The sequence below is a fragment of the Anomalospiza imberbis genome, chromosome 2, assembly GCF_031753505.1.
Source record: "Anomalospiza imberbis isolate Cuckoo-Finch-1a 21T00152 chromosome 2, ASM3175350v1, whole genome shotgun sequence".
NCBI classification, from domain to species: Eukaryota; Metazoa; Chordata; class Aves; order Passeriformes; family Viduidae; genus Anomalospiza; species Anomalospiza imberbis.
Genome location: NC_089682.1, coordinates 38,774,575 through 38,788,905, shown reverse-complemented (window position 1 = coordinate 38,788,905; position 14,331 = coordinate 38,774,575). Strand labels below are relative to the sequence as shown.

The 14,331-nt window shown below is 35.1% G+C and overlaps 1 protein-coding gene across 1 annotated transcript in view; it reads right to left on the bottom strand.

Annotated features, from left to right (window-relative positions):
• ROBO1 (roundabout guidance receptor 1) overlaps positions 1-14,331 on the bottom strand; it is a 643,691-nt gene that overhangs the window by 584,116 nt on the left and 45,244 nt on the right. The gene's annotated exons all lie outside the window — the stretch shown is intronic.

The following is a 14,331-nucleotide window of genomic DNA, read 5'->3' as shown; positions in this document are numbered from 1 at the left end:
ATTGGTCATGATACCTAGCAGCAATACTTAATCTTGTTATCTTCTATATAACTGCAAATCCATTTTATTTAAGGCAAAGTCTGGTAATAAATTACTTTCTCTGATGGCTCCTGTTCTCTTAACTACATTGTTAGGCAATTTTTTAATTTTTGGAAGAGGAAAAAAGTAGTCCCAAGAAGAAATAGTTTGTAATTTAATCTAACACTCATTCACTACACACACATATTCTGGGACAAAAATAGAATAAGGCACTTCAGAATTGCCCTCCAAGCCTGACACCTGGAGAAGCTCAGGGATCTGGGGAGAGTGAAAATAACTGCTGTATCCCATATTAGAGCAAGTGATGTCAAGGCTCCTTCACAATGTTGGTACTGTTTTTATCTAGCATAGAGGTTTCCTGGCTCAATAGAAAATGAGAATGCAGGTTTTAGCCTGGAGAGTGTGGCTGGATTATTTCCTAAGGAGTCTCATGAGTATCTATAAATGAAAACAAAGGATTTAATGAATTTGATCCAAAATCAGACACTCACCCATATCATTACTGTTTCCCTCTATAGCCTATGGTCAGACATAGGTAGCCAAGCAATAATTCAGCCCACTTGCATCTTGGCTACAAGGGTGCCCTAACTCAGATGCCCCTACTTAACTTAAGCTGGCATGAATTCAGGCCCTCTTAACTACTGCCTAATTTATTTCCTGGAGCTTTACATGGTTGAACTTTCGTCTCCTGAGTCTGGTTAACTTTCAGGCACTGTTCCCAGAGCTAAAGCTCCAGGCATAACTCTCTTTCCTCTTCTGAGATCTGAGATGCTCTCACCCAGCTGCTGAAGCTTGTGACTCATGATTCAAGCTTTTCAGCAGACTCACTCCAGAGTCCCTTCCAAGAGGATGCAAGGGTGCTGAAGACTTCACAAAGGCTTTCAAATTTCCTTGTTTCTTAGAGCATCATGCTCAAAAGGTGCCATGGAAATAGAGCATGTTTTCTCACAGCCTTGCTTACCTTGGGAAATGCTAATGTATCCCTAATATTTCCACTCTCTGCACTAGTGCTACAAGCCTTCTGCATAATTTGGAGCTACTGCCAGAATAGGCTAGGAAAAAGTACTTTTATTCTAATATATCATCTCTAGCTCTTATCAGCTTGAAAATGAAACAGGTTTAAAATCTAAAGACTTCTATGCTACAACAAAATAAGTGGGTCTAATATTACATCCTCAGACTGAGCCCAGCTTCAGGCTAGCAACAAGGGCCATTTCCTACACTTGGGCTTTCCTGAAAAAAAACAGGACCATGCAGACTACAGCACAGCCATATAACACTTTGCCTTGAGCATTATTTGGATAATTATAGGACAAACAGGTGCAAGATACACAACAGCATATCCACTCTTTAGTCTAGAGGCAGCCCCATTGTCAGAAGAGAATTAACAGACTCCGAGGATGGGATTTATTTGATAAAAGGTAAACCCATAGTCTTTAGCTTAGTTGAGGCAGAAAACAGACAACTAGAGAGGCCAACCCCCAACAGTGCACCTAGAATGCCTCAACTCTACTCTGAATTGCCTCACCTTATTGGGTATAAATTATGCAGATCCTCAGGGATCAGTTCAGACACAAGTATCTACACCATCATGTATACATGTGTGTGATGCTGGTTAGACAGATGAGGATCATCAAGTGTCAGCACAGAGATGGAAAATCTGCATATTTAAGGGGTCCAAACAATTTATTGCAACCTTGCAGTGTGCTACAAAACATAGTGAGCTTTCTTGGTTAAGATGTTGATCAAAAATGTTAATTTTTTTTTTTTTTTTTTTTTTTTTTTGCAAATATTTGGGCACCTGTTAAGTTTGCAGATAGAAGTTACAGTGCTGTTAAGCTACTATTTTTGAGCAGCTACATTCAGAGTTCTGCATACAGCAGTACTGAAACTTCATTATTGGTAAAGCCCTATTGTTTTTTTCCTCCTGAAATCTGTAAAAAATATTAATAAGTATGTAAAAACATAAAACAATATATGAGAATTTTCTATTGTATTATTTTAACATTGTCACAGTACATTATACTCTCAAAGTATGTGAAGTTGATAGTTTTCCCCATGTAAAATATTATTTCTTCCCTTACACAGAAATGGAAAGTATAGGGAATTACTACCCATAATACCAAGACTTTCCACTAATACAGCACAGAAACTGAGACATGGAAGGTCTCATTTCTAAAGAATATTTCAATATAATCAACCTTAACAAGCTTATTCTGTGGTGAAAAATGTGATTATATGTAATTCTAATGGCAAATGCTCAGACCTGCTGGAAAATGTTTTCATGGGAGTCAAATTAGATAAGCCATGGAATGAGATGTGGACTATTGTTGTCTGTGAGTTGGCAATTTGTTTGAGGTCGTTTGTGCAGCAGTACTTGGAAAACCTGTGGCAGATGCATGGATGGGCTCCAGTTCTCTGTGGCTGCACAGGAAACAAGACAGGCATGGTAAAATCAGCACTTCTGTTTTATATTATATTTATATTGCTCCTGACTGCAGGTCAGGAGCAAGCACTGTGAACTCAAAGATGGGGAAGATATTGTAGAAAAATATACTGTTCCATAAGCTATAAATCCAACAAAGCACAGCCTTCACTCCTCTTACATTCTCCCAACATGATATTCCCAGCTCTTTATGAAATACTCTCTGAAATCCTTTCAGTGGTGACTCATTTCTGCTGCACTCTGTCTACAACCTTCTCTACATAGCCCAATTCTCATGTGAATGTCTCACCCTTCAAATTCTTTTTTCCTTCAACCAAAAAAATTGGCGAGCAGATTAAAAGACAAGTGAAGGAAGAACAATTAAAGAAAATTAAAGAGCATCAAAATTCATTAGCCTGCAGATATACATCAGTATCAGATAAGCTAAATCACACACCAAATATCAAAGTGTACAGAAACATGTCTGCAACAGTTTTGGTAGTATGGATACAGAGCTGATAGCATGAAATGCTAACTCATGTCATATTAAACAGGATAATGACATGAAGCAAACAGGCTTTGAGCACAGATGTACTCAACTAACACAGCATTTTCTATTTTCCTAATCCTTTAATACAACCATCCTCTGACTTTTCCACATTGATTTCAACAGATTGGCTCTTCCATTCAGCACCTCCCCCCAGGAAATTTATTTGACATCACCTTAAGAATGCAAAAGAATAGACAATCTTCCTGATCACTTAAGCAAAGTCCAGCTCCTATTCTTCAGGAGCAATGATCATAGGATTGACAAGTTTTTCTCTTTCTAATCTAAGAACAAAAAGCCTTTTTTCAAATTCCACCAATATATCAAATACAACATCAGCTGTTGAATATGAGAATTCCTGAGCATATACAACTGGAGTACTTTTAAAGTAAATTTTCTAAGAAGTGACAAGAAGATATCAAGCAAGCCCAAAGGCCAGTTTTAAGTTCTTGCTCCAAAGATTTAAGAATTTATTGAAGAGTTCTTTTATCGGACCTTTTTTTGGAAAACAAACAAACAAACTAAAAGCCACAAAAAGCCCAACAATCCTGAGCCATTTCTCCTACATTAAGCAAACATGAATTTTATTTACATGGAAACATAGAAAATTATTCATGATGATTATAAAATTAAAATGATTAAGCTAGTCAAATGATAGGTCCTAATAAGTGGAGCTATCAATATAATGGAGTCCACTACTTTAACACCAATGAAGACTGAAATAAACTTTCCAAGTGATGGATAACTTTACTGTATGGTTGGAACAGAACAGGGAAAAGATAAAATATATTTGACCTTGATAAAAATATCATACCACTCCTGCATATTTTAGTGACATAAACAGGCTAAAAAATAAAAATATTTTTGTAGATAAATGTGAGAAAGCAAACATATGAAATATACAAAAGGTAGGAATAAAGAATCCTGCCATGAAAATGCAGCAAATCAGTCTTGTACAGCTGGGAAATGAAACAGGATGTACCTCTATGAGGTTGAATGGAGATATTAAAATAGGAGTCAAGATAAAAGCTTCAACTGAAGATGACTCAGACCACTTAATTCCTCATTTTGGCAGAATTCAATTAATGTATAGGTCTTAATGGGGACTGTCAGTATCCTAAGGCCATTGAGAGGAATTTACTTTGTTAATGTAGTATTAAAATATTGCTTATGCCTAGCTACTTACATGAACGTTTATGTCACCAACTGTCAGAATAAGGATTTTACACAACTGGCCAGAATGGAGCAGTTTTACTCTAGATCTTCCTTCAGATTCAAAAAACATGGGAAAAATGTGTTTTTATGAATTTCAAACATAATATTATTGTAGCCATATGCATCATACATTCTTTTAGTATTTTTTTTTTTAAAGAGGGTAGACTAGTTGGTTTATTTCTACTTGTGTCAGTCTTTCTGAATTAGCCCAAAAGACTGCTCTGCAAGTGCTTATCAAGGGATTTCAGTTATTTCTTACAAGGTGACTGCAACACAAATTGATTGGAATTTCTGCAGTAACAGAAAGGTTAAATATTTCAAACTAGAGCTCAAAGTCAGACTTGACACTGACTGAATACCTTCCTAAGCTACTACTGACCTCAGACCATCCTTTTACTCACTGTACTAAGTTTCTTTGAAATACTAGAGGATGAAGACTTTCCTGCTAAAGCACACACAACTTAAACTCTTTAAAACCCTCTGCATAGCATTTCAAAAGCCATGGGAGACAAAATCCCTTAATAATAGAATATTTATGGGGGGGGGGGGATCAGAAATCAGAAGCCAATTTCATTTACAGGCTATAATATAGCTTCTAAAATGTCTACAATAGGACAAAACACCAGAGCCCTGCAAGAAAAGCAGCACTATGAAATAAAGACAGCAGACAGTGAAAGAACAGAGACTGTAATGTATAGTCAAGGTGCCAGGCTAGCTTTAAATAAGCTCACTCAGGTCCCAGAAGTAATATAGCCATGACAGCAGGGAGCTCAATTTGGGAAAGCTGTCTGAATGCTGGAAAGAGCTGAACCTAAGTTAACATTTTGACCTCTCCATGTAGCAAGCACTTTCAAGGGCAGAGAAATTTCATTTAAAAAAATGCTTTAAAGGGATGGAAAATAAACCAAGTAGGCAGTAATCATTGTCCTTTTCCTAGCTGTATGTTTCATGCATTTTAGTTCAAATGCAGAATTGTCTGTATATTTGGAAAATTTGATTAAATTCACGCAGCAGTTGTGATCAGTATGTCAGACTGCCATGATTAACTTATGAGGCAAATCCAAATTACATTCTTCATCCCAAGTCCTAAAACAAAGTTATTGCCTAAGAAGCTTTTACTACTGCAACAGCTTCAACTTAAACCCAGAAGCCCTCCATGAGTGTTATTTCAGAAACAGAAAGAGGCAAAATTTAAAAGCAGATATTACCTTCCTTGTGCAAGGTGGCTGAAGTAAACATGACATCTGCAGGAAAGCAAATCACAGCTATTTCAGACAGTAAATTGTAAACAAATCTAAAAATTGCAGGCTAGAACTCTAACACGTTTAAACTCCAATTCTGAATCAGCACAATGCCCAGATTTCCTGATTTCAGAAACAGAAAGTGCAGCAGATCAGCTCCCGTTCATGAACAAAGATGTACTTAGGAGAGGCGGCAAAAAGAGATGATGGAAACAGATGAACAGAAGTGAAAGAGATGATGGAAACAGATGAACAGAAGTGGTCATGGGCACCACATCCTTCAAAAACATGATGCTGCTTTATGTGTTACAGGTCAAACAAGCAAAGAGGTCTAAGTGTGCATCAAATATCAAAAGTAACCTGTCCCAGACATTTTAAGTAACATACACTCAAAGAAAACACTCTTGCATATTAAGTATCTTCAAAAAACACAAGTGATCAGTTCTGTGCTAGGTCAGTCTCACAACCTTTAATGAGTCTTAGTGAATATAATAAAGCATATTTCCTGAAGCAGCATTACACATGAACAGAACATTTAAATCTTCATCTCTATTTTGAAGTTCCAGATCGACGTAAAGAGAACTGGAAATTGTTTAATCTTGTTAACTCTTGTTTACTGTGAGTATTGCATGCGAATGCAATCCTGAAGGGCATAGCTGATCCATTTTGCAAAGACAGAGAAAGGAAGGAAAACAACCCCCACAAGCATCCTTTTGTCGCTTACCATAAACTGCCTTTTTATTTTCATATAATAAAAGTGTGACCTTGGTGGTCGCCTGTGTGTCGAAATGAAGTAGGTTTAAAACTTAAGTCATTTATGATCTGATTTAAAAACCAAGTTCTAAATAACATAATTAAAATTTACCTTTAGGGTAATATTGGGGAGAAAAAAAATTAAAACACAACAAAAAAACTACCCCAAAACCAAAAACAAATAAAAATGCACCCAAAATGTAATTAAAGCAATTTCTAAACATGGGATCTTAACAACAAATGGCTAACCAGATGTGCTTCCCAGCACTTTTAGGGGATCTTTTATCTTTGTGGTAGCCTGTAACAATGCCTTGAGCAAAACACATTTCTAAAGGATAGGTGTTTCTTTGTTTTCATGCAGCAGAGGAAAGGGGACACACTGGTTTAGTAGTAGCTATTACACAGAACACATATATATAATAATAATATTCTAATACATAGAATATTTGATATGTTGTTTTAACTATCTGTATACAATAATTAATGTGGGAAAAAATCTTCAACATGTATTAAAAATAGAGACTGACTGAAACTTGCAGCACCTACAGCCTTACACTGCTAAATTTATCAAATATGAAATACTGACTCCTCTGAATATGGGCTATATACAAGTTTTCTCCTGGGTCAAAAATAATATGTGGCGATTACTAAACATTTACTTTTAGAGAAAAGTAAAGGATTTTCATGAACATTTATAAAATGCATTAAAAGTGGTTGGAATAAAGAAGATGCAGCAATAGTTGCACAATGGTGTACTGATAATACCATCACAATTTAAACACTTGGAATAAAGTTATTGTCAATCTAACTCAACAGTTGAGAAATAAGCTTCAAATAAGACTTGTTTCTTTCACCAATATCACTTTGATTTAAAATTCAGATTAGTCAAAAGGGAGTAATTTCCTGTTTCATTTATGCAAAAATAAGGTGGCAGACTGATAAAAGGATATTTTTTCAGCATATGCAGACACAGGTGCATATAAATCACCCTTTGTCAGGGCAGGAATTCAGCAAATATATTCAACACTTATTAAAATATCTAATAAAGCATCTCTAGACACTCTATTTCACTGCACTGAAAATAAATTAGCAAGTGCAGTTATGTCTACTGTAACCCCTTGAGTAGTCATAAGTGAAAACACCCTTGTAAATTGTTTCATTCTTTTACTGATATGACTGAAATTAGTTTTATAATTGATGTTAAAGACATGAAATTGCTTTGAAGCATTAACAGATTGATCATCTAAATAAATATTAGAGTCAAGAGAGACTATGTCATTTTGTGCTCTACTTTTCTAACTGAAAATTATTCTCAGGATAATTGAAAAATTATGTAAAGAAACATTTATTCTTGTTAATTTTAAGATGGGTAGAATAACCGATTGGGAAAATTCTATTTATATTATCCCCAAATACAGACAGAGCATTTATGCCAGTTTCTCCATTAACCATATGAAACACAACCTTTACAGAAGAATTTAAGCAAATGTATTATTCTTAGATTCCAGTGTGCAAATGCCTGCATAGTAACCTTGCTATTAAATTGGGACTGTCACAGAGCTATATAATCTAAGAAAGCTTTGCAACCTAACATTATGATGCATATGAATATGCATTATAAAGGTATGCAAACCCTGGTTTTACCATTTTCACAACTGGCATATTTTTGTCTCCAAGAGGCTCAGAGTCTCAAGTAAAACTATTCATGGTATACGGAATGAGTATTTACCTAAAATTTTACCAATAAAAACTTCAGATTCCTGTCTACACATTTACAAAATCTTCAGCTGGGGCCAACCAAGTCCACACAGAAAAACTGTTTACGTCCTCATTATATACACTCGAACTTTTTTCTAGCCCCATGATTGTGATTGAAATTTTTTTCTTCTCATTTATCTTAAAATTTATCTTAGTGGGAAGCCTTCCCAAAACCTAATTTTGAGATCAGTTTTGGTGAATGCTCTCAGTGCATCCAAAATGAGTAGAATATCAATATATTTTGAGGAAAATGACAGGCATCAGCTTCTCAAGGAAAAAAAAATATAAAATGCCTCTGAAATTACATCCTTGAAAATTAAGAGAAAAAGAAAGACAAAGCAAACTCCTTCTTACACACACAGAAACAGCTTATAAAGACACCTACCTACAGGCACAATGACAGCAGCTGTAGCATCTCACCTCTATCAGTCATAATCTAGAACAGTGCCATTTTCTATTAACCAAGCAATAGAGGAACTAAAATTACTTCTCCTGGTCTACGCAAGCCACTCCGGTTGCTCCAGTGCATTTTGATGACTTAATTAGGAAGATGGTGCAGCACATGTGGTTTTCCAGCCAGGTTCATCACAAAGGCCACACCATCAAAGCACAAGAGTTGTGTCTTCTACAGCTAGATTAAAAATAGGGATTTCTTCATTAAGTGTCTTGCAGCTGGCTGTGCCTCTTGGTTTGTCTCCATCTATTCAGACAATTAAATAAAGTGTCATGCTTTATTTATTTCTTTTTAAGGGCTAATAAAGAAGCTGCGAATTGAAGTACAGCTGGCAATCTTTTTATTTATTAAGAGCTCAGTGTACATAGTGACAATCTCTGGAAAGTGAAGCACGCGCTGGGATTTTTTTCCCCTTTTTAATATATGTCCTCTTTGCAGGCACAACATTTCACCTAATAGGAATTAGAAACCATTGTTGTCTTCTCCAGCAGGGAGAGGAGTCAGAATAAAAAAAATCATAAAAAGCGCAAAACAATTAAAAAACAAGCCAAAATTAAACCTACCACCCAACAGGGAAAACCTAAAGTCACACCAAAAAAAAGTCCACAAATGAGAAATCTGAGTACACAAATCTCAATACTTTGAAAAAGATGGATAAATGACAAAACTGTAAAAAAATAGCTAACACATAATCAAGTCTGAAAGTATCTAAAATTTGGTCACAATACTCCAAATTCATAAAAACTAGCTATTTCCTTTTACTTCCATCAGCAGGGATGGATAACTAAAAAAATTACATGATTGTTATGTAGGTATATTAGCTGAAAATATTATACAAGATTTACTACAATCTTTTCATTTCCTGATAACAAGAAATTATTATCTCTTATGTTATTAAGTAATCTCATTTGTACAGCCATAACGGAAATTATGCATGGTAATGTCATACCATGGAAACATCATAATATTTCCTTGATAACAAATACATTGTATCACAACATAATGGGATCTAGCATTAGTCCATGAATATTAGGAAATTTTTAAAATATTCTACAAGGAAGGATGACACACTGCTCTGCACTTCAAAGAAAGCTGAATGCTCCATAAGGCAAGATTACTTTCCAGTTCTTAAGAGTTGCTAACTGATAATTGTATGTCATTATGCATATTTACAAAGGCATATGCACATGCATACAGAAAAAGCAGTGGTGAAATGAGATGATCTCAGGTGCTAGTTCTTTCTTTCAGAAAGAAGTTTAAGGATGGCCTATGCACTTTGCAGGGATAGGAGAAAAGCAAGAGGCAGATGGGAACACAAACATGGTCTTTACCAGAGCAGAGATTCCAGTTTTTCTTAATTTCTTATCTCTCTTTTTGTTTACTCAGCATAAATAAAACCCTTCCTTTGGAGGGTCTAGCCAAAACATGAGGGGTGTTTGATTTGGGTTTTGGTTTACCTTTTCAGTTCTGAACTGACAACAACATTCTGTCCGTTTCATGTTAAATGGATGTGCATGGTAGAAGCACATCTTTCTACATGTTCCTTGACCCCAGCAAGGCCTAAACTGGCTTTCTATTCTCCCTTAATGTGACCTTGACTTCCACAACCTACAAACTTGGTGGCACTTACAAGTGGAAGCAATATATTAAATAATCACCCCTTGCTATACATCACTTACAGATGCATTTGTCACTGTTATATTAAATTAGGATCACAAAAATGAAATTTATGGCCAGAAGTGACACTTCATAAAGCCTGTGAAAACAAAATTACTAGAGAATGTACAGCAAAACACAGTATTTCTTCCACTCCAATCTGTCAACAGAACAGATCCTCCATGATTATGCTCTCTACAGCAGAAGTTGTGTGATAGAAAGTTAAGAGCATGTCAGGATGAATCTAGGAGCCTGGTTGGTGAGCTGGATTTGAGCTGGCACTGTGCCCTTGACCTAGAGAGGCTACCAGCATAGTGGGATGCTTAATGAGAGCACAGCCAGCAGGGCAAGGGGTGATGGACTCCCACCTGTTTTTGTTCATGAGTACACATGGAAGGAAAACAAAAGAAAGAGTACATCCAATGCAGACTAAATGACTTCCATGTGCCTTCCAACCTAATGACTTCCCTGATTCCATGAGTAGCTACATCTGAGCTACTCATTTCAACTCATACCTATATGTATGTATTAAATAAAAATATAGATAAATGTTATCTTTCTTTGGGCTCAGATTCAAGGACAAAAATAGAAATTGCATGGAATTTGAGGAGTTATTTTTGAAAATCTGACTCTCTTAAATGGTGTCCTTCCTTCTTCAAAGTTAAGATTACTCAGCGATTTATAGCTCAGATAAAGTTGCACATTCTCAGGTTCAAAGTATTTGTTTAGCTTTTTTTTACTTCTGCCCTTTCCTTATTTTCCCTATGACCTAAAAACCAAGCTTTGGTACGTTTACTGGCTCATTTCACAACAGTTACCAACTTCACTTTACTTTCAAATACTACAAATTTATAACAAGAAACCACAAACTCTGCCATTATTTTTTACTATGAGCTTTGCTGTTGGATCTCTTGCTCAGAAAAGGTGAAAACTACCCTGAAGTACCTCCCAAATGAAGGAATTTATATCAATATCCACCACTCTTCAAGAAGTGCCAAGATCACTTAATTTTCTTAGCTCAATGAGTCTTTACTCTTCCTCTACATCTTCATGATCAGGGGCTTACATGAAATTTAAGCATTCAATTCGCTTTGACTCTCAGACCATGTCAAAAGACAGAATGGGTTGGTCAAGTTTGGCTGAACATTCCCTTTTTTAAACATTATTCCCAGAAAAAGACCTGTGCAACCACAAAACTAGCTAAATTCTTCATCTGATCTATTCAATGCCTTGTTCAGTAATTGACAGATTTATTTTGAATATTTAACTGAAAATCCATTTAGGCTCTTCAAAAGTACAGAAAAATGCCTGAATGCATGTTACAAGACCCTGGTTTTCTTCATGAAGCAGCAAATTAAGATCTTCCAGTGCTAGGAAACTTTTATTCAATACACCTTCACAGGTTGCAGAGAAATTAGAAGAAAGGAATTTCTTGTTAAAATTTATCAATCAGACATATAAATCCTAAGTATCATATTCTGAGAACAAGTTCAGTAATGTTACAAGTCAAAAACACAAATCTTGTTTTCTCTAGCAAGATGACAAAATTTTGAGTACTAAAAAGTTAACAAAAGTTAAAAAAAAAATAGACACCAAACAATTTAGTTACTTATGTTACTGAATTATGATTGACTTGACAAAAGCTCTAATAAAAGAGTACTCAGATTCCAAAACAATTGCCTCTTTTTCACTGCCTCTAAGGTGCTATAGTAAGCAATTTGAATTTATGGGAGTTTCATTATTAATAACTCTCTCCTGTTGAAAACAGGCAAACAAGGTAGGATGGTGAATTCATTTCCTGTAATGTTTCAGTAATAAGCCAGGAAGTATTAGGAAAAAAGAAATTTAAAATATTACTTTCTGCCCCAGGAAAAGTCAAATCCTGAACTGATCCTCCTCAGTTAGCTTCTGCGGCTGCCAAAGAGAGTTGTTTATTTTATGGTTTTTTACACTTACTCCCATGAATAATTTCTCAAGTTTATCTTTTATGATGTATGTTTTATATATCTTATGCTATGTTATATATCTGCATTTCTTAAAGAAAACCTATTTTCTGGAGAAACAATGAACAGTAATTGTAAACCATAGAGGTCCAAAAGTGCCTGTCAAAAATTTCTCAGTTCAAAAGAGGTATTTTCATTATCTTCCTCTCTGTAAGACCTATACAGAATTCTGTTGCAAAAATCTATTATAATCTATCAGAAGCATTCAAAATTTTTTCTTTGTTTTTTTCAGTCTTGCTGACAAATTCGTCATGTTTTTTACAAAGCTTTCTTTTGTGCAGGTATCTCTGTGAAGCTCAGGGATTGACAACAAACAACACAAGTGGCATCTCCCCCAGTTCAGATGGAGAGACTTTCCACAACACTCGCTGTTAAAGAACCAGGCTCCCAACCCAGCCAAATTCAGCAGGAATGCTCCTGTTGTCTTTATTAGCAGTCCAAAAATTTGTAAGCTTGCAGTTATTGATGTCAAAAAGAAAAAAAAAATCATTTCAAACTATTAACATCTTTTGCTGTATGTCATGTATAGTTTTGATTTTTTTTTGGTTTTTGGCTTTTTTTGACAATCTAATAACTGGTAACTTTAAAACACTTTAAAGATTTGACTGAAAACACAGAGCTCAACATATGCATCTAATTATAATATGGCATTAGTTAATGCCATGTTTTCTTAGATCAGTGCACTTTAAAATCAGCTATCAAGTTTTCCACTTTAAAATATGCAGAGCAACTGGCAAGGAAAAAAAAAAAATCACATCTTTCCCAGATAATGTTCAATCCCTGATTAAATAAAGATGTGCCAAGGCAGAGATACTTTATGCCTCAGGAGACAGCCATAGTGGAATTGTGAGTGTATTTTATATGTGAATTAGAGGTAAAACGTAATGACATGAGATGAAAGGCTCAGCCATGATTTTAATAAAGGGGGGAGACAGTGCTTCCCCGTGGACCCCATATGCAAAAGAGTGAGACTCAACAAGAATATATGAAAAGATTCAACAAAAACTACAACAAATATTTCAAAGTTATAATGCCACTATTAAAATTCATCACATTTTACTGAAGCTGAGTATTCAAGATCTGAGGGTAAGCTCTAATGCATTTCTGATAACTTTAATTTCATATGAAAAACTACATCATCAGTAAAGGTTGAAATAATTTCAATTTTTAGGTAAGACAGAATTGGAGTGTTTGAAACCATATCATTTAATTTTTTTAAAGGTTTCTAATAACATGATCTAAAAATAATTCCATTTAAATTGTTGTTTTAAGAGCACGCTTTTTAAATTGTAATAAAATATCACAATTTATTAGTACTATGATGACAGACATTTAAGCTGCTTAGTGTTTTTAGCAATCCTCAGGAAAAGCTATTACCTATTGCTCTATTGATTTTTTAATTTTTTTTTTTATGGCTGCAGCAGAATTCTAAAGAACCATTATTGCATTTTCCTTCATTAAATATAAGAAAAAGTTTGAGATTTTTCACAGTTCTCTCTCTTTCTGTACATTGAAAAAAAAATTAAGAGAGACATGCCTTTGGTAAGGAATAGACATGAAAAGAGCAAAATGAATGGGATGAACTGCTTAAAGGAAAAAAAAAAATAATCCTGCTTTAGTTGATCTTTTGTGATAATCACACTCCTGGCACCCTGCCAGCAAGGCTCAGCATGCTGATGTCTGGCCAAGTACAGTAATCTCTTGGTTCAAGTCTGAGGTCTGTGATGAAAATTACAAAGCAGGAGCAAAAATCAAAATGCCACCTGTGATTTTATTCTGACACTAATTTGATGGAAAAAGTAATACAATGAAAACAGTCTTTTCAGTAAAGACTACAAAACTATGACTAAATTGAAACCAATGCAAGTGGATGGAGGTAGCTATCAAGTAAACACATTTGGATCTGCAGGCATTCCTTTTAAAATGAGCAGTAGATGTTTTTGTGACAGGTAAATTGTTTTGAGATTATGTTTGAAGCCCGAGGTCAATCTTTTAAAATGATAATTTTAACTTACATATTCCTTTATTCTGGAGTCTTTCTGCATTTGAAACCAACAAAACCAGGAAAAACCCCAATAATTCATTTCCTTCTTTTCTTTTCTGTGAGCCACCATTCAATACAGGCAAACAAATCCTTGAGGAAATCTTGTTCCTTTCTCTTCTCATTCAGTAGTCTATATTTGAGCTAGCTGCCCAGAGATTTGAGGAAGAGAATTGCACAGCCACAAAATTCTGCATTC